Source organism: Solanum dulcamara, chromosome 10 (genome assembly GCF_947179165.1).
Source record: "Solanum dulcamara chromosome 10, daSolDulc1.2, whole genome shotgun sequence".
NCBI classification, from domain to species: Eukaryota; Viridiplantae; Streptophyta; class Magnoliopsida; order Solanales; family Solanaceae; genus Solanum; species Solanum dulcamara.
This window is the reverse complement of record NC_077246.1, coordinates 18,968,852-18,988,918: the sequence shown is the minus strand read 5'-3', so window position 1 is coordinate 18,988,918 and position 20,067 is coordinate 18,968,852. Positions and strand designations below refer to the sequence as shown.

Here is a 20,067-nt window from a genome sequence, read left to right as displayed (position 1 = left end):
ATGATGTTGTTATGAAGTGTATTACACATCGTGTAGGTGGCTGTAAATGTGAAAATATCATAGAGATGCTTGACGTTAGAAATAACCTAATTTGGAGTCGCTATAGCTAAATTGTAGTCAAAATAAAGTATTGTGCGTGTGGGGTGCTGTTGAAGGTATGTGGTGTTGTGTTGTAGGGCCTAAAAGTATGCTAAACGAGGTTTGGGAGCTTCTGGTTGCAGCCACACAACCCTCCTCTTCGCACAGTTAAAGGTTTTATGAAATAAAGATTAAAGACCCTATTTTGGTATTGTGATGTTAAGCAAGTTGTTTGGAACCTATGTTGTGTAATGTTGCCATGTTTTATGTGTATATGAACTACAGGTTATTGTTGTTGGTTGGCTGTAGTAACTAGGGATGTAATTGAAAATTTGGATAAGGCACATTATAGGGGAGGTGTTGCTCGATTTCCGGTAATGCCTTAACTAACTAAAGAGCTAGTCAAGAAGACAAGTGAGGAAATGAGTTCTATAAATACTCATGTGCAACTTAAGATGCTGAAAGGTCAAGGGTTGTTGATACTCGTATTACTTTCATGTTAAATAGGGGCAAGAACAACGAGGCGAACAGAATAAGGAGTAAGCCGTAAGAGGTATGTGAAGCTTTCTCTTAGCAAGATTTTGGCATAAGTATGTAAACCTATTCTTCTTTCTTTCTGGCATGTCTTAGATATAAGTTACAAATGGTTTGTATATGAGACATGGGGATAATTCCATTCGTAAAGCTCCAAGTACATTTCATAATTCTTATCCATTTTGTGATGGTAGAACTCCTGTAATAGTCTAGCTATAGCCTTTTAAGGCTGTTATATGATAAAATGTAATGCAGGTAAATCATCTCTTTCCATTCTTTTGGCATGTCATAGTTTTAGGTGTGATGTGTATATGAAATATGGGGACACACCTACTCAGAAAGCTTTGAATATGACTCACGACTCCTACCTACCAATTGAGGTGAGAGCTCCTATGCTAATTAAGTTAGTGCCTCCCACTATCTCCTCAATGATGAAACATAGAGGGTATGTAAAGCTATCTCCTTTTTCTTGGCATATCCTTGATAGAAGTGCAAGGTGTATATATGTGTGTGCAAGTTGGGGATGATCCCATGCATAAATCCCCGAGCATACTTCCTGATTCCTATCCACTTCTGGATACTAGAACTCCCACAATAGTTGAGTTATTACCTCTTAAACTCCTATAGGATGGGAAGTGATAAATATGTCAAGCATATCCCTTCCTTCTTTTGACCTGGATCAAGGATAAATGATATATGACATGAGCTCTAGAGTAATTCTATTATTTAGCTCTGAATGTGATTCATATCTCTTACTCGCTTTTGGGTGTCAAACTCTTAAAGTAGTTGAGCTACCTTTCCTGAACAGTCTATATGTCGATTAGTAGTGGGATGTAAAGATCCCTTCTAAAAGACTCTGGGATGACACATGTCCCTGATTTCCTTAAGCCGGTTGGGATTACCCTAAAATATGTCTACAACTCGTGAGACTTCACTTAATGTAGCCCTAGGGGCACTCAAAGGGCACCTGCGATGATTATTGTCCTAATCCATGAATGATAGTCTGTATGACTCCTTTATTAAGTTTTAATTAATGATCCACCTGTGCGTGGTTGATAATGACACCGAGTCCCATAAAGGGTCAGGTATGGTATATGATAATGACACCGAGTACTATAAAGGGCTGAGTACGGTATATGATAATGACACCGAGTCCCATAAAAGGCCGAGTATGGTATATGATAATGACATCGAGTCCCATAAAGGGCCGGGTACGGTATATGATGATTATGACACCGAGTCCCCTAGTGGGATGGGTATAGTATATGATGGTATAATTATAACATTGAGACCCATAATGGGCCGGGTACAGTATAATAAGATATGATGGTATGAGAAGGTAATGGTATGATATAGATGCACATGACTCTCTTGACCGAGTCCCTCACTAAAGGGCCAGATACGATAGAAAGGCATGCATATGAAAACTTAATAATGTATTTGTAATGTATGAGATGATGCCATATACGATTATATGACGCCGCATATGAAGATATGGTGACATCAAGTCCCACTGCGGGCCGGGTAAACTGTTACACTTGTGTCCTGCCTCCTTATTTCAGTTGTTGTCTTAATTATGATGTTTTATGCTTTATATACTCAGTACATGTATCGTACTGACCCCCTTTCTTCGGGAGGCTGCATTTTATGCCCGCAGGTATAGGTACACGTGTTGGAGATCTGTTAGCTTAGGATTTCCACTCAGCTATGTTGGAAGTACTCCACCATTCTGGAGCCTAACTTTTGGTGATGATCTTTTAAAGTACATATTGGTTTATTTAGGGGTACGGCGGGGGCCCTGTCCCGCCATATAATACCATTACTATTCTTATAGGTCTGTAGACATATGTAAGTGGGTTGTTTATGAGTTTATTTCGATTATGCCTATACGGCATGTTGTAAATGTTTTTACATTATGGCAGCCTGGTCGGCTTGCATGCCCTTTCATGGTACGATACGAATGAAAGAGGATATATGTACATAAAAAAGTTTTAACTCAATGGGGGTTTTTATAAGTAGTATCTCTTATTCATAGTTCGATTTGACTACAACTAATAGGTATGTGTATAGGGGTCCAGGTCATACCCAGTCGCGGTCCATGGGGAAAACTCATAGGCGAGCTCATTGCTTGCTTGGTAAGTCGCAAAAAGCCACTAGATGAGTCATCAAGGCTGATAGGCGAGCTTTAGGCTCCAATTTCCGTTATTTCCTCTAATTAACTCAAAATTTCAACCTTTCAACCTTCGGGGCCTCACAAGTATGCCATGGAGATGATTCTAATATGAGAGAAAATATTAGAAAGTTTGTATCTATCATGGGAAAATATGTGAAGAACGATTGTAGGCTACATTAATGATTTTTGACATGGAAACATCTAGAGTCATGGTGTATGCTCAACAGGTTGAGGAGAATAAGAAGAAAGATTGGGAGGAGCACTAGCACAAAAAAGAGGTTTGCAGGTAATGAGACTAATCACCAAAAAATGATAATGGAAATCGATCATTTTTAGGAGAGGCCTTATGGCTATGCACCATCATTAGCAAGTGCACCAATATCAAACAATATGAATTTACTAAAGATCTCAGGGTAACCAGATGTTAAGAGCTCAAGGCTTTCAATCAAAGTACTATATCCCAAGCTTCTTCACGCAAGACACCTTATGGTAAGTGTGGTAGACTGCATTTGGGAGAGTTTCATGATGGCACTAGTGGCTGCTACATGTGTGGTGAGATGGGTCATATTATGAGTGATTACCCATCAGACAGACAAAGTAGTAGGGGAAACAAGGTTCAATCTTCTTTAGTAGGACCATCAGGTTGATTTAACCAGAAAGGTGCTACTTCGGGGACAGGCAGAGATCCAAACTGTATGTATGCTATGGCTAGTCACCAAGACTAAGTGAACTTACCAAATATTGTCACTGGTATGCTTTGAGTCCTTTCTTATGATGTTTATGAAATACTTGATCCTAGTGCAACTTTGTCCTTTGTGACCTCTTATATAGATACTAAGTTTATGATCCTTCCTAAAGGTCTTTTATAGCCATTCAGTGTTTCTACCCTAGTTGGTGAGTCTATTCTAGCTAAAAGAGTCCATAAAGATTGGGTTTTAACTATTATTTAGATACTTCAACAAACTTAGTTGAGTTAGACATGGTAGATTTTGATGTCATTCTCGGCATGGATTAGCTTTATGCCTGTTATACCTCAGTTGATTGTAGAACTCGAGTTGCCAGTTTTCAATTTTCTAGTGAGCTAGTCATAGAGTGGAAGGGTAGTTGAGCAGTTCCTAAGGGTCGATTAGTTTCATACTTTAGGGATAGAAAGTAAGTCTCAAAGGGGTGTATCTACCATATTGTTTGAGTTAGAGATGATAGTGTGAAGAAACCATTCCTTCAGTCAGTTCCAGTTGTAAATGAGTTTCCTGAAGTCTTTCCTGATGATTACTTAGAGTCCCTCCCAATAGAGAGATAGACTTTGGAATAGATGTTCTTCCCAATACTCATCATATTTCTATTATGCCATATAGAATGGCTCTACAGATTTAAAAAAGTTAAAGTAGTTGAAAGATCTTCTACATAAGGGATTCATTAGGCTGAGTGTTTCACCTTGGGGAACTCATATCCTATTGATATGAAAGAAAGATGGTTCCCTTGGAATGATTATTGAAAACCATTAGTTGAACAATATCACCATAAAGACTAAGTATCCTCATCCCAGAATTGATGACCTATGTAGCCAACTTCAGAGTGCCACTTGTTTTTCTAAGATAGACCTCAGATCAGACTATTATCAGTTGAAAGTGAGAAGAAGTGATATTCCGAAGACAAATTTCAAAATCAAATATGGTCACTATAAGTTTCCTGTCATGATATTTGGTTTGACTAATGCTCCTGCAATATTCATGAAACTTATTAATAGAGTGTTCAAACAGTATTTAGACATGTTTTTATCGTGTTCATCAACGACATTCTGATCTATTCTAGAAACAAGGAGGAGCATGCCAATGATACGCTCAAATTACAACTTCTTAAAGAAGTATAAATAGATCGTTAATCAAATATAGAACCTAACAAAAGTTAGGGTCGATCCCACAAGGACTATGGTTTAGACTTTAGATCAACTATTTATTATTTTCTTTAATAATCAAGTTATTCCTGTAAAGAGAGAAAACAAAATGGGGGATTTTTATAAAACTAATCACTAACTCAAATAACAAACATCAACGAACGCAAGTACGATTTAATGTGGTTTAAATCAATAAGAAGTGAAACTAGGGTTTTATGTGTTCCCCACGAATCCTTAACTAACTAGACCTTTTTTATTAGTAATTCTTTCCTAGTATGTTATATATAGAATCAGTAAGTTAATTTCTCTAAGTCCTTGATCCGGCAAATAAGTGAATTTCACTATGCAACTTGACTCATCTACGAGTGTATGCTTTACTAACCCTTACCAATGATCCCAGATTTAGCTATCTCTTGATCCATTCAAGCTAATTAGATGAGGATGATTAGCCCGTAATTTAATTGTTTAATCCCATTTTTCATCCGTTACCTCCTTAATCTGGCAAGTAAGGATAAGGGGAGTTCTAACATTGGCCAATGTTAAAAAACAATCAACCCAAAGGAAACAAATAATACATGCATGCACACAATTCAAGAATTACTTTTTATTAAGTTCTAGGTCGTTAATTTTTCATGGTTCTCACAACCCTAGTCATGGAATTTAGCTACTCATAACTACGTGTTCACAATCAATAATATCTAAGTTAAAAGAAATCACAAAATTACAATGAGAATTATGCGAACCCAAAAAAGCTTCAATAAAATCCGAGCATAAAATATTGATAACAAAAAAAACCTGAATTCTAGAATAAAAACTCAAAAGTAGTTTAAGTTATATTCTCACACCAACAAACGTGCATAAAGTAATCTAAACCTAAGAAGTGTATTTATATACAAACAATCCTAAATAACTATGAATTTGAAAAATATAGGAAACCTAAAGTCGGTTAGGGTCTACGGCTCATTTCTATGGATCATAACATCTTAGACAAGTTAGATTGTAATCCTTCATGTTTCACTGAGGAATTCTTCTTCTTCATGACCACTCTCTAATGCTCGTAAATCTGAGAATGACTCATCAAATTAGGTCGTAGAACCTGTCCTTCGTTCATCACCTGTAACTTCAAGTTATGAGTGAGTTCTACGACTCATAGGAATTTAGCGAGCCATAGAAATTACTCGTCTTCTTCACTTTTCCCTCATTCATTTACTACTGCTTTGACAACTTATTTTGACTAACCGTAAATATGAGAACGAGTCATTCATTTCATGCGTGGTCTTTAGTTCATATTTTATTTTTATCCTGTCTTTTGACGATTGACACCTACGATTGTATAAGTAATGACAAGTCGTAGGATAAGCTCGTAAACCCCAAAAAATACCTTCCTTCAGTGCATGATTCATCAACCAAATCTCCGACTTAGTTTCCTACAAAATATGCACAACCAACATCAAATATGCTAACAAATACTTAAAAGACATACACATTCTTAAGTTTAAAGCATTGAAAGTACCATAAATCCACGATACATCAACACCCTCAACTTAAAATGGTTGCTTGTCCTCAAGTGACACTACTATACTACAACGACATAATGCAAAACAAAACTAAGAAGGTACAATAATCAGAGGCTATTAACTCCCGACCCTTTCCAATTTCCAATCATGATACTATTGTAACTATTATTTCAAATCAAACTAACTTATCTTGATCAATTCTAGATACTTCAATACCAATAGACAAATTAACATGCCAAAAACAACATTCACCGTTTTCATGATTATTTAGACATTTCCACTTGTGCCCTTACTAAAAAGAAGTCCTTTTTTCACTCATAAGTTGCATTTGTACTTTAAACTTAGGTACATGGGAAACACTCACTCCCACAAAAGAAATTCAGACTTTTAATGCATAGTACCATAGGCTTTCCCTTATTATCAATACTTAGACTCTTGAACTGTTGAATTAGGATTACTATAGGACTTTTTCATCTTGTAACGTAGGCTCAGAGACAGGTGTGGTAAATTTAAATTTTAGATTACAACATTAACCTTGAGTCCATATCTTACAACCCACAATTCGTATCACTCTTTTTCTTTGCTTTTTGCTTTTTCCTTAGATGTTACTTTTGTTTGTTCATTTCACAATATTTTTCTTATTCTTTGTAATTTTCAATGCTAACTCTTGCTAAACCATTTATTCATCTTAGCAACAACACCTTTTTCTTCCCTTTCACACATCTCTTTTCAAACCTTTTGTTTCTTAGTTTTGTTTTCTCATACCCCTTCTCTTCTTGGTTTTCTCTCATAGTAGCCACCCTCAATTTAGGATTTTGGCCTGAGTTGAGGTGCACATTATCCTAGGAGGGACCAGGGCCAAAACAAGAGATTATAATTTGGATTAAGGACATTTTGAAACACATATTTATTTGATCAAACAGGTCTTTTAAAAGCTCATATCTTTTTTTCAAAGGGTCAAATAGTGTTTGGTTGGTTCTTTTAATGTTAAGTGGACTTGATTCAAAAATGTCCTATCATACTTTTCTAATCAACAGTTCAATTATCAGAGTACGACCAACAGGGAATGTTCTAGATTGACACAAATAGTCCGAACACACAAATACCTCACACACTTGGCATCAAGTTTCATTTTCAATCATCAATCTTTGGTTCATTTTTTAGTCTAAGTCATGTGTTATCATACTAGCTTACATCATGTCACATAAAGATCCTGCATAGTCAATCTATCAAAGAAACAATCATAATAATTTAAGTAAGTTTTGGAGGGGTCTATTTGTTTTCGTTTAAAAACTTCTAGCATCATGCCATAGATCCCTACACTTATTTCACATTTACATCCTAAACATGCTGGTTCAACATAATTTAAAAAGATCCTATGGGAAAAAAGAACACAGGCAAGAAAACCCCAAGGATTCAATCGAGTGTCTAGGCTACTCAGACTTCACCTAGATACTCTTGCATTCATTCATAACAACCCCACCCCTACTTGAAAAGCCTTGCATTATACTTAATACAATACACAAAGAGTAAGAAGTACGGGGGATAAGGAAAAAAACCTATGGAGCATAAGTGTCGAAGTCTATATAGTGGCATTCGAGTCCATAGGTATGGATACCAGTGCAGTGGAATATGGCACTACAACAGTCTCCACATCATCATGAGCGTCAAATTGTGATCTCGAAGATCTAATACCTCGCTGCCGCTCCTCTTCTCTTCATATCTCCTCAGACAGCTTAGAGGCTTGTTTGCCCTCTTTTAGATCTCAACGTTCTTTTTTTCTTCTCCTCCTTGCCTTATCCCTATATGAAGTGTCATCATTAGTACATGGCCCATTTATCTCGGACTACCTCAGACTCATTATTTGAAAAAAAATCAACCAAGTGCAATGGCTGAACAATTAGCATGGTGAATAGTATAGAGGCATGTGTAGCCAATGATGTGACCTCTGTATGTAGTACTCTAATCTCAGTATGAATAGAAGCAATGTCATTACTAGATGAGGCCTACAACTTTGCATTTACCCTTAGCTGAAAGGCATCAATACACACCTGAATTTGTCAGTCCCAGTTATCCAAGATAGCTTCAAACTTTGCTACCACATGCTCCTGTAATTCGGTAATGGATTTACGGACCCATGGCTTGAGCTATTCAATTAATTGACCTAAGTAGGACTTAGTTTGTGCCTGCCACTGCATCATAGTGTGTAGAGCCTCATTCGAGATGGTGACTAAGCCTATGTGTTGTGGTCGTGGTATGCTAGTAGAAGGGATTTCTGAATTAGCTAGGGCAGCCTCAAGTGGCTCTATGGCAGGTGTCTCAAGGTCCAAAGAAGCTGCTGAATAAACTTGCAGAGGCGGCTGAACATGCTCAAACTCCGATAGTTGCACCTCTAGAAGGAGAGTACACTGCTGTCCGACTGGGTTTGTATCATCTTTAATAATCCCCAGATCTATAGTCCTGTTCACTCTAGTCATTGGATCGACCCCTACAATCAATGGAACTATAACATCCCTGTATAGTACAAACACAAGATAAGGGAAAGGGGTCGTAGTGTTCTATTGAATAGCCTTCTCATGAATCTTTGAAATAATGATTCTCACCACATCTACTTTATATCCAACCATCAAACTCACTATAATCACAGCCCTATCCATAGTTAAATGGTGGTTAGCATTTGTCAGACAGAGATGGTGTCGAACAATGGCCCACTAAAAATTAGCCGCAAAGTTCAGCAATACTATCTTGATTGAGGTTGGTGTGATACCCAATCTACTGCTACACCATGCTTAGATATGTAACCTACTACCCATCTAAGTAGATTTCCATATTGCACTAGATCCCTTATAACATTTTTATCACAAACCACTTTTATTTTTTGATCAAACTCCGCTGTTGGGGATGACAGTGGAAAGTTGGAGTCGTAGATGATATTTCAGATAGTCTCCTCGGATAAACTAATCAGGATATCATGGACCATCGTGGTTAAAAGTACAGGCTTCTCTAGTTCCTTTGCTTTGCAATGAGCCAACTATTTGAACGTAGCCGCATATGAAGCATAGAAATCGTAGACCATGTTATTGCTGTAACTCCTGGGGTGATTAGCCATCCATTCTAGTATGTGGTGATGGAACAAGTCACAAATCTCTGGGACTACCTCCAACTCGGTTATGATCACACGTGGCTCCTCAGTAATGGGCCTCCAAAAATTATTGCGATTGTTCCTTTTTTGCACCATTTTGTAAAAATCTAGAAGCCCTGAAACACACTACCACTTTTGTTGACTCCTATGTAGATGCTATAGATGGCCACTTGGTAAAATCCTAAAGCAAATGGTGGTATAGAGTAGTCGTCACTCTGTTCTGTCTCTACTGAATCTCCCTCTTCAGAGTGAGAGGGTGTGGGTGCTGTAGATGTGTGCGGAGGAGAGGAGTATCCACTTGGTTAAGGTAATGAGACAACTTGTTTGGATTTATTTGACTTGGATTTCCTCAACAATGGTGCCTCAGATTCATGAGAGGACTCCTCCTCGGAAGCACTAACTTTTTCTTCCGTTAACACATCTTTGAGGCGTCGTCTAAAGTTTTCCATGGATTCCTTTTTGGAAGGCATTTTCTTTCCACCACCTTATTTAATGTTTGTTTTAGAGGCATTTTACTTATGGAGGGAGAGTTAGGACAAAAACATAATAATAAAAACAAGTCAAGAAGGAATGAAAGGAAAAAAAATAACTAGCAGGTAATTGCTTTTGGTTCTATGAGGGAGAATCTACAGGTTGTAGAGGAGTTTACCGCCCGTATACTCAACTTCTAGACTCAGACCTATAGGTATTTGATCTCCAAAGTTTGTCTATGAGAGGACCTTATGAACCATAGAAGTTTCTATGGATCATAAGGTTAAGTCGTAAAGTCAGTGTTATGCTACTAGAATTTTAATGTTTTATTTTTCACGAGTCCAATGCATGAGCCATAGAAGATTCTATGACCCATAATTAGACTCGTAACATTTAGTGGTTGTGAAGACTTAACCACTGATCTTGAGGTGTCTTTTATGAGGGGTAACTATGATTCGTAGAGTAATATATGAATCATAGAAAACCCTTATCTGAACCTCTCCAAGTTTAGTGATTTCCTTACAAATCTAGTTCAACAACAATTCCTCACTTGTTCAATTTATTGAATCAACACAATATTAGCAAAAACCCAGTACCCCCAATTCACATATTATTTCAACAAACCAAACCCACGGTCATAAAACACCCAAACTAAAGCAGTTGACTTATTCTATTGACAAGTCAAACTGACGAGACATAGAAGAATGTACGAGTCGTAAGTAGACTCATACTGGCCATTACATATAAAGGTTTAACTACTTAACTTGAAGGCACCTTGACTAGGGTTAAGTACTCCTCGTAGAATTATGTACGACTCATATAGAACCCTCGTCTGAAATAATTTTTCAAGTTCAGTGGGTGAACTTACATATGAAACACAATAATCAAATTCAATCACCCCTTTTGATCAATTTAAACATAAATTCATTAAAAACTCAGAACCCCAGTAAACACATTAGTTCAATGATCAAATTTTGAAATCTCAAAAAACCCTAATTTTTCTTCAAATAGTTGTTCAATCCTACTAAACTATTTAAGCAAGGCAAATGTGGAATGTAATATCATTGAAAAAATAACTTACCATAAGGAAGAATTCACTCATTTGAGTTAGGTTGTACTAGGACTGTTATTTATACATGCTTAAGGAGTTGGGGTTTTTAGTTGTGAATGTTTGATGCTCAAATAGTGTGGATTGATGAAGTGGTTTGCGTGGTTTTGGAAAAGGTGGGAATTTGAGAAGTTATTTTTGTGAAGGGGAAGGGTGACAGTGATCTATTTTAAGTGTTTGAGAGGAAAGAGTTTTCAACTTTGGTCATTTTATTTGATTTATCACTGGTCGGGTTGGGTGTTTAACATACTAAGTCGGTAGAATAGGCAAGTTACGATTCATAATATTTGTTACAGGTCGTAAACTAGCATTGTAATCACCTAAACACTTAGACTAATTCAAGAAAACATACCTAGAGTCTACGAGTGTAGGCTATGAGTCGTAGAAGTATATACGGATCGTAGAGTACAATTGTAGACTTAAAGCTGCATTGTGTTTTGAATTTGGATTTTGACGAGTCAGGTTTATGAGCCGTAGAAGTTTCTATGACCCGTAAAAATGACTCGTATGTCTTTTTTAGTCCTTTTTAGTTTTCAGTATTTTCAATTTGGCATGGGTACATACTCAACCTTTGGCCTATTTTTTTATAATTTTGTGACTCTAATTTGACACGTACCCTAACAAAGTCTATGCTATCCTAAAAATATCAATTAAAAATAGAAAAAAATAAAGATGAAATAGACTAAATGAATAACAAAGTAAATTGAGTTGCCTTCCAAATAGCCCTTGATTTAACATCGCGGCATGAAGTAGATATGCTTAGTTACTCAGACTTCACTAAGCTTCCATGCCTCCATAGTTTTGATTTCATCATTTATGACCATGTATGATTTGCTTCATTGACCACTAACTTTGAACTTCGTACCATCCTTCTTTTCTAGCTCCACCGCACCATGTAGAAAGACTTGACTCACTTTATATGGTCCTAACCCTTTAGACTTGAGTTTGCCTGAAATAAACGCATCTTTGAGTTTAAAAGAAGGACCAAGTCTCTCGGAGAAAATGTTCAATTTTCAAAATTTTGGTCGTGGTATTTCTTTATTATTTCTTTGTACAAGGCTGCGCTCTCATATGCATTTAGGCAAAACTCATCAAGCTTGTTTATTTGATTCATCCGGTGCTTTATTGAGGCATCTCAATCCATGTTTAATTTCTTTAATTTCTATATAGCTTTGTGTTCTAACTCCACGGGTAGATGACAAGACTTCCCAAAGATGAGCTGATAAGGTAACATACCCATGGGAGTCTTATATGCAGTGTAGTAAGCCCATAGAGAGTCATCAAGCTTTCTTGACCAATCCTTTCTATTTGCACTCACCGTCATTGCAAGTATTTGCTTGATTTCACGATTTGAGACTTTAACTTGTCCACTAGTTTGTGGGTGATAAGGAGTTGATATACTATGTCTAACCCCATACTTTTCAAGTAATGCTTTGAAAAATTAATTGCAAAAGTGGGAACCTTCATCGCTGATTATTGCCTTTGGTGTACCAAATCTTGAGAATATATTTTGCTTGAGGAACGTGGTAACACTTCTTGCTTCATTATTGGGAAGTGCGATAGTTTCTACCCTTTTAGTCACTTAATCAACCGCAATGAAAATGTATTTCATTCCACTCGAACTCATAAAAGGCCCCATAAAGTCAATTCCCCATACGTCGAACAATTCAATGACTAGAATAAAAGTGAGTGGGAGCTCATGTTTCCTTGAAATTCCTCCTTCCCTTTGACAATAATCATAAGACTTGGCAAAATCATGAGTGTCTTGATGAATTGTTGGCCATTAGTACCCACATTATAAAATCTTGTAGGCTGTCCGGATACCACTATGATGAGCTTTAACAGGCGATGAATGGCATTTTTCCAATATACTCATCATCTCAACTTCAGGTACGTAGTGAAAAATAATCGCATCGGCACAAACATGAAACAAGTATGGTTCTTCCCAAAAGAAATTCTTCACATCGAACATGAACTTGCGGCGTTAGTGAACATTCAAATCGGACGACACTACATCACTTACAAAAGAGTTGGCAACATTGGCAAACCATGGAATTAAGTCATGTAATGCTTCCAATACATGTTTGTTTGGAAAGGTGTCATCTATCTTAACTCCATCTTCTAATTTTAACATTGCCTGTTCTTCAAGTCTAGAGAGGTGGTCCATAACTTGGTTTTGTTTCCCTTTTTGATCTTTCACTTCAAAGTCAAACTCTTGTAACAGCAATACCCAATGAATAAGCCTTGTCTTGGCATGTTTCTTTTCCATGAGATATCTCAATGATGCATGATCTGTGTGTACAATGACTTTGGTGCCTAACAAGTAGGATCTAAACTTCTAGAAGGAAAATACAACAACAAGCAACTCTTGCTCGATCACGGTATAGTTTTATTGAGCAACATTAAGATCTTTGCTAGCATAGCATATTGGATGTAGAATCTTCTCATGCCTTTGTCCCAATACTACACCAAGTGCTACTCCACTTGCATCACACATGACTTTAAATGGATGCTTCCAATATGATGCAATGATGATAGGGGCGATACTAACCTTTTCTTCAACTCTTCAAATGTTTTTAAACAAGCTTAATAAAAAACAAACTTCATCTCCTTCTCTAGTAGTTTGCCTAAAGTATGAGCTATTTTAAAGAAGTTTTTGATGAAGCGGCGATAGAATCTGGCATGCCCTAAGGAACTTCGAATGCCTTTGATGGAGATGAGAGGGGGTAACTTTCCGATTACCTCAATCTTTGCTCGATCTTTCTCAATGTCTTTGTTTTAAATCTTGTGACCCAACACTATGCCCTCTTTCACCATAAAGTGACACTTCTTCTAAATTAGCATAAGGTTGAACTCTTCATACCTTTTTAGTACATCTCGGAGATGGTCCAAACAATTATTGAATGAGTTACCAACCACTAGAAAATCATCCACGAAATCTTTAATTGTATCTTCCACCATGTCTGAAAAAAATAGATATCATACAATATTGAAAGGTTATCGGTGCATTACAAAATCTGAATGGCATCCTTTTGAAGGTAAATGTCCCATATGGGCATATGAATTTGGTATTCTTTTTTTCTTCGAGATCAATAGGGATACGATTGTAGCCCGAATATCCATAAAGAAAAAAATACCATCCTTTGCAAGCAAGACAGTCTAGTATTTGATCCATGAAAGGCATTGGAAAGCGATCTTTTTCAGTCCATGAGTTGAGCTTGCGATAGTCCATGCACACTCTCCAACCGGTGACAGGCCTTATTGGAATGAGTTCATCCTTTGCATTTGAAAATACAGTAATACCACCCTCTTTTTGTACATATTGGAAAGGACTTACCCAATTACTATTCGTGATTGGATAAACAACTCTAGCATCTAACAACTTGATGATCTTCCTTTTGACTACCTCTTGCGTAGGTGGATTGAGATGTCATTGGTGTTTAATGTTTGGTTTGAAATTCGGCATGAGTTGAATTTTTTGAGTACATATGTCCGGTGGTATGCCTATGATGTTGGCTATGGACCATCCTCTTGCTTTTTTGAAATACTTCTAGATAGATGTAAGAGCTTCTACTTACTTTTGTTGAAGATCGACAACTATTATGACCGGCAGCGTTGTTGGGTTCCAAGAATGCATATTGAAAGTGGCACTTTGAGTTCTAAAGTTGGAGGTTCATTGATGGAAGTCTTTACGGGTGGATTTGCTCTATTCTTCAAGTCTACGTCAAGTCTCTTTTGTTTATGATTGAAAGTCCCAAGTCCATTTAGTGCACAAATGATCTCATCATACTCTGCAATGTGATTTTTATCAAAGTTCATGATGAAAGTAGCTAGAGTTTAAACACCTAATCTCTCTTCAATAGGTATTTCTGGTTATAAATCATCGACAACATCAATCACGGAAACAACTCTATATCATTGTGATACTTCATTGATCGGCATATATCAAAGATAACCTCTTCATTATTTAGTTGAAACTTTAGTTGGCCGATTTCCATATCTACCAAATCACGTTCGATTGCCAATAATGGTCTACCCAGAATGATAGGAACATCAAAGTCTACCTCACAATCAAGAATGACAAAGTTGGAAGGGAATATAAATGATTTGACCTTTACGAGAACATCATAAATAATGCCCACAGGCTTCTTCATAGTATGATCTGCCATTAAGATCTGCATTAACGTTGATTTGGAGGCTCCTAAGCCCAATTGTCGGAACACTGCTAGTAGCATCAAGTTAATACTAGCACCCAAGTTGCACACTGCCTTTGCAAAGTTGAATAACCCAATAGTCCATGGTATGGTGAATGTATCTAGGTTTTTTTTACACGAGAGAACGAGTGGCGATTGCACTACAATGATGCAAGTTATCAGCCGGTTCAAAACTTACCTTTCTCTTCTTTGTGACAAGATCCTTCATAAACTTGACATATTCTGACATTTGTTCTAGTGCCTCTATTAAGGGAACACTTACTGAAAGTTGTTTCAACTTGGAAATAAACTTAAGAAACTTTCCATCTTCATTCTTTTTCTTCAATCTTTGCGAGAAAGGAGGAGGAGGTCTTGGCATTGGAATTGGAGTTGGAGAAGCCTCTTTTGCATTGCCTGCTTTCTCATCACACTTTTCATCTCCTTTTTCAAGATGTTTAGTGCTTAGCTCTTCACCTATTGCTTCCTCCTCAATATTGCTTTTTATTTCATCCTCACTAACAACTACTTCGTGCACATCATCCTTAAATTCTGGCATAGGTGGATCCACTATTTGAATGCCACTTCAACTGGTCAATGCCATGCATTGCCCATTATTCTTAGGATTTTAAATTGTATTAGTTGGGAGAGTTCCATTTTGGATGGATTCAGAGATGACGAAATCTGCCTAATTATTGCTCAATAAGCTTTATAGATGTATAATGTGACTTAACTTTTTGTTTTATTCCGAAATGATCATTGCGTATATCCTTGAGATTATCCTCTATTGCATCATACTTTTTCATCATCTTTGCCATCATGTCTTTGATTCTTGCAAGTCTATATCTCCCATCGTAATTTTTGATAGGTATGTATGCACCACTATTGTTGTTATCTCTCCTTCTCTAATCACCTTCTCCTATCTTTCTCGCGATTGTGATCATTGTATCCATTCTGGTTGTAGTTGTTCTTGCGATTGTAGTTTCCATCACGGTTGTAGTTGTTGTCACAGTTATAATGACCCTCTAGATTGAAGTTGTTATAGTTACAACCTTTATTTCCTTGACCTTGGCGCCAAGAATCCTAATTGGATGCTTGGGCATTAGTCTAAAAATCGTCCACTTGATCATTCACATAATAAGGATCTTCCTCATATCCATAATAGTCATAACTTGGTGCCCTACCATGATGGTCGATTGCATTAATTTTCTCTTATCCCATGCTTTTGGCTACCCGCTTGAGGTTAGTTCTTAATTGAGCGAGCTCTTGAAGTATCTCTTCATTTTGTAAGTTGGGATTCTGATTTGTGTGAATAGAAAAAGAGCTTTTCAAGGTTTATGTGTTCCTAGTGCTCCAAGATCAGTTGGCTTTTGTATTATGATCAAGTCTCTCTGCAGTCTTTTGGAAAGTGTTAGCCAAATATGCTTCACCAATGATGGTGTCGCCAATAGCCTTTCCATTATCATCAAGTGCGCGATAAAATAGCTCAATAAGGGAGTCGTTTGCTATCCTATGATTTGGTACACTTTGTAGATACTTTAGAAATCTCTCCCAAGCACCACAAATTGACTCTCTGGGCAGCAGTTGGAAATTGTTGATTCTGTTTCTTAGTTTCAACTTCTTAGATAATAGGAAATACTTCTCCATGAATGCTATGTGTAATTGATCCCAAGTTCTGATGGAATTGTACCAATGTTCAGATAGACAAATTGAAGCTTTGCCAGTAAGTGATAATGGAAAAATGCGTAGTTCAATGATATCCATATTTAAGCCTGGGTCACCAATACTACTTTGGCAAACGTACGCCACATTTTGGATAAGGATGTGTGGATCTTTGGATGGTCATCCAGCAAACAATCCTTTACTATGAATAATTTGAATCAGCCCGCTTGTGATGCTAAACTTAGTTCCTACCGGCAATGGAGGTAACATAATAGCACCCATCTTCCAACAGCATTAGGATGGACCCATAGTTGTTCCATATGCCGAGTTTAGGGCATTGTCTAGGTGGAGGATGTTGCTTTCCACTTGTGGATTGTTAAGGACATTCTGTGGTTGATGTTGTGGAGGATGTTGTGGTGCACTGTCATGTTTCTCACCAAGATGTTCTACATCATCATCAAGTTTGTGTCCCTCGTTGTTATTGTTGTTGTTCGCCATCCTACATAATGCTCTTTCAATTTTGGGATTGAATGGCATCAAGGGAAAGTCTTGACTTCTCGTATTCGGGATACACTAGGAATCAAAACCTGTTTCAGCACAGGCAAAAAGAAAAATGCCAAATTCCCCAACAACAATGCCAAAATTTAATACGCTCAAACTATACCTCCTTAAAGAAGTATAAAGAAATCATTAATCAAATATAGAACCTAACAAATGTTAGGGTCGATCCCACAAGGAATATGTTTCAGACTTTAGATCAATCGTTTATTATTTTATTTAGTAATCAAGTTATTTCTATAAAGAGACAAAACAAAAGGGGGGATTTTTATAAAACTAATCACTAAATCAATTAACAAACATCAATGAACGAAAGTACAATTTAATGTGGTTTAAATCAAAAAGAAGTGAAACTAGGATTTTATATGTTCCCCACGAATTCTTAACTAAGTAGACCTTTTTTTATTAGTAATTCTTTCCTAGTTTGTTACATGCAGAATCGGGAAGTTAATTTACCTAAGTCCTTGATCTAGCAAATAAGTGAATTTCTCTACACAACTTGTTCTGTCTATGAGTGTATGCTTTATTAACCCTTACTAATGATCCCAGATTTAGCTATTCCTTGATCCATTCAAGCTAATTAGATGAGGATGATTAGCCCCAAATCTTGTTGTTTAATCCCTTTTCCCATCCATCACCTCCTTGATCCGCAAGTAAGGATAAGGCGAGATTTATTGTTTGCCACCATTAAAAAGCAATCAAAACGAAGGGAAAATAATACGTGGATCCACACTATTCAAGAATTACTTTTTATTAAGTTCTACGTCATTAATTCTTCATAGTTCCCACAACCATAGTTGTGGAATTTAGCTAGTCATAACTACGTCTTCACAATCAATAATATTTAGGTTAAAAGAAATCATAAACTTACAATGAGAATTATGTGCAACTTGATCCGTCTACGAGTGTATGCTTTACTAATCCTTACCAATGATCCCAGATTTAGCTATTCCTTGATCTGTTCAAGCTAATTAGATAAGGATGATTAGCCCCAAATCTCATTGTTTAATCCCTTTTCTGATCCGTCACCTCCTTGATGAGGCAAGTAAGGATAAGGTAAGTTCGAACCTTGGCCACCATTAAAAACAATAAAAATAAATGGGAAAACAATACATACATGCATACAATTCGAGAATTACATTTTATTAAGTTCTTTTGTTAATTCTTCATGGTTCCCACAACCCTAGTTGTGGAATTTAGCTACTCATAACTATGTGTTCACAATCAATAATATTTAGGTTAAAAGAAATCATAAACTTACAATGAGAATTATTAGAACCCAAAATATCTTCAATAAAATCCGAACATAAAATAACGATAACAAAAAAAATTGAATTCAAGAATAAAAGCTCAAAAGTAGTTTAAGCTATATTCTCAAATCCAAAAATGTGCATAAAGTAATCTAAACCTAAGAAGTATATTTATAGACAAACAATCCTAAATAAATATGAATTTGGAAAACATAGGAAACCTAAAGTCGGTTTAGGTCTATGGCTCATTTCTATGGATTGTAACATTTTAGACAAGTCGTAGACCCGACTCGTAATCCTTCATGTTGCACTGAGGAATTCTTCTTTTGCATGACCACTTGCTATAACTCATAAATCTGAGAATGACTCGTTAAATCATATCGTAGACACTTTCCTTCCTTCATCACCTGTAACTTCAAGTTACGAGTGAGTTCTATGGCTCGTAGGAATTAAGACAAGTCGTAGAACTTCCTCGTCTTCTTCACTTTTCCATCATTCATTTACTTCTGCTTTGTTGACATCTTTTGACAATTCATAATTATGAGAATAAGTCATTCACTTCACTCGTGGTCTTTATTTCAACTTTTATTTTTCTCCTTTCTTTTGACGATTGACACCTATGACCCGTATAAGTAACAACGAGTCATAAGATAAGCCCATAAACCCCAAAATATACCTTCTTTCTATGCTGTGATTCCTCAAACAAATCTCCGGCTTAGTTTCCTATAAAATAAGCCCAATTAATATCAAATATGCTAAAAAATGCTTAAAAGACATGCACATTCTTAAGTTTAAAGCACTAAAAGTATCGTAAATCCACGGTACATCAGCCAACTATCTTAGAATTGTTCTCCGAACTCTCAAAGTAAGGGAGTTGTATACTAAATTCTCTAATTATGAGTTTTGGCTTGCATTTGTGGCATTCTTAGGCCACATTGTTTCTAATGATGTAATCTGAGTAGATTCACAAAAGATTGAGGTTGTTGAGAATTGTCCCAGACCCAGTTCTCTGACTGATATAAGAATCTTCTTGGGTTTGGTTGGTTATTAAAGAAGGTTTTTAGGGATTCTCATCCATATCATCTCTATTAACTATGTTAACTTAGAAGAAGACTAAATTCCAATAGTAAGATACTTGTGAGAAACGTTTTGAAGAATTGAAAACTTGTCTAACTAATGTTCCAGTGTTATCCCTACCTGAGGGAACATATGGGCTTGTTATCCATTGTAATCTATCCAGAGAAGGATTAGGTTATGTGTTGATACAGAGAGGTAAAGTCATAGTTATACTTCCACACAACATAAGATCCACAAGAGGAATTATCTAACTCATAATCTTAAGTTCCCCTACGGTAGTATTTGCTTTGAAAATATGGTGTCACTCTCTCGATAGCTTGCATGTGAATGTGTTCACTAACCACAAGAGCTTGCAAATATTTTCAATCAGAAAAAGCTAAACCTGAGGCAGAGGAAATGACTTGAGTTGCTCA

The 20,067-nt window shown here is 36.6% G+C and overlaps 1 pseudogene; it reads right to left on the bottom strand.

The window, feature by feature from the left end:
• Nucleotides 1-11,923: 11,923 nt before the first annotated feature.
• LOC129869703 (uncharacterized) lies at nt 11,924-15,666 on the bottom strand (annotated as a pseudogene).
• Between the last annotated feature and the right edge of the window lie 4,401 nt (nt 15,667-20,067).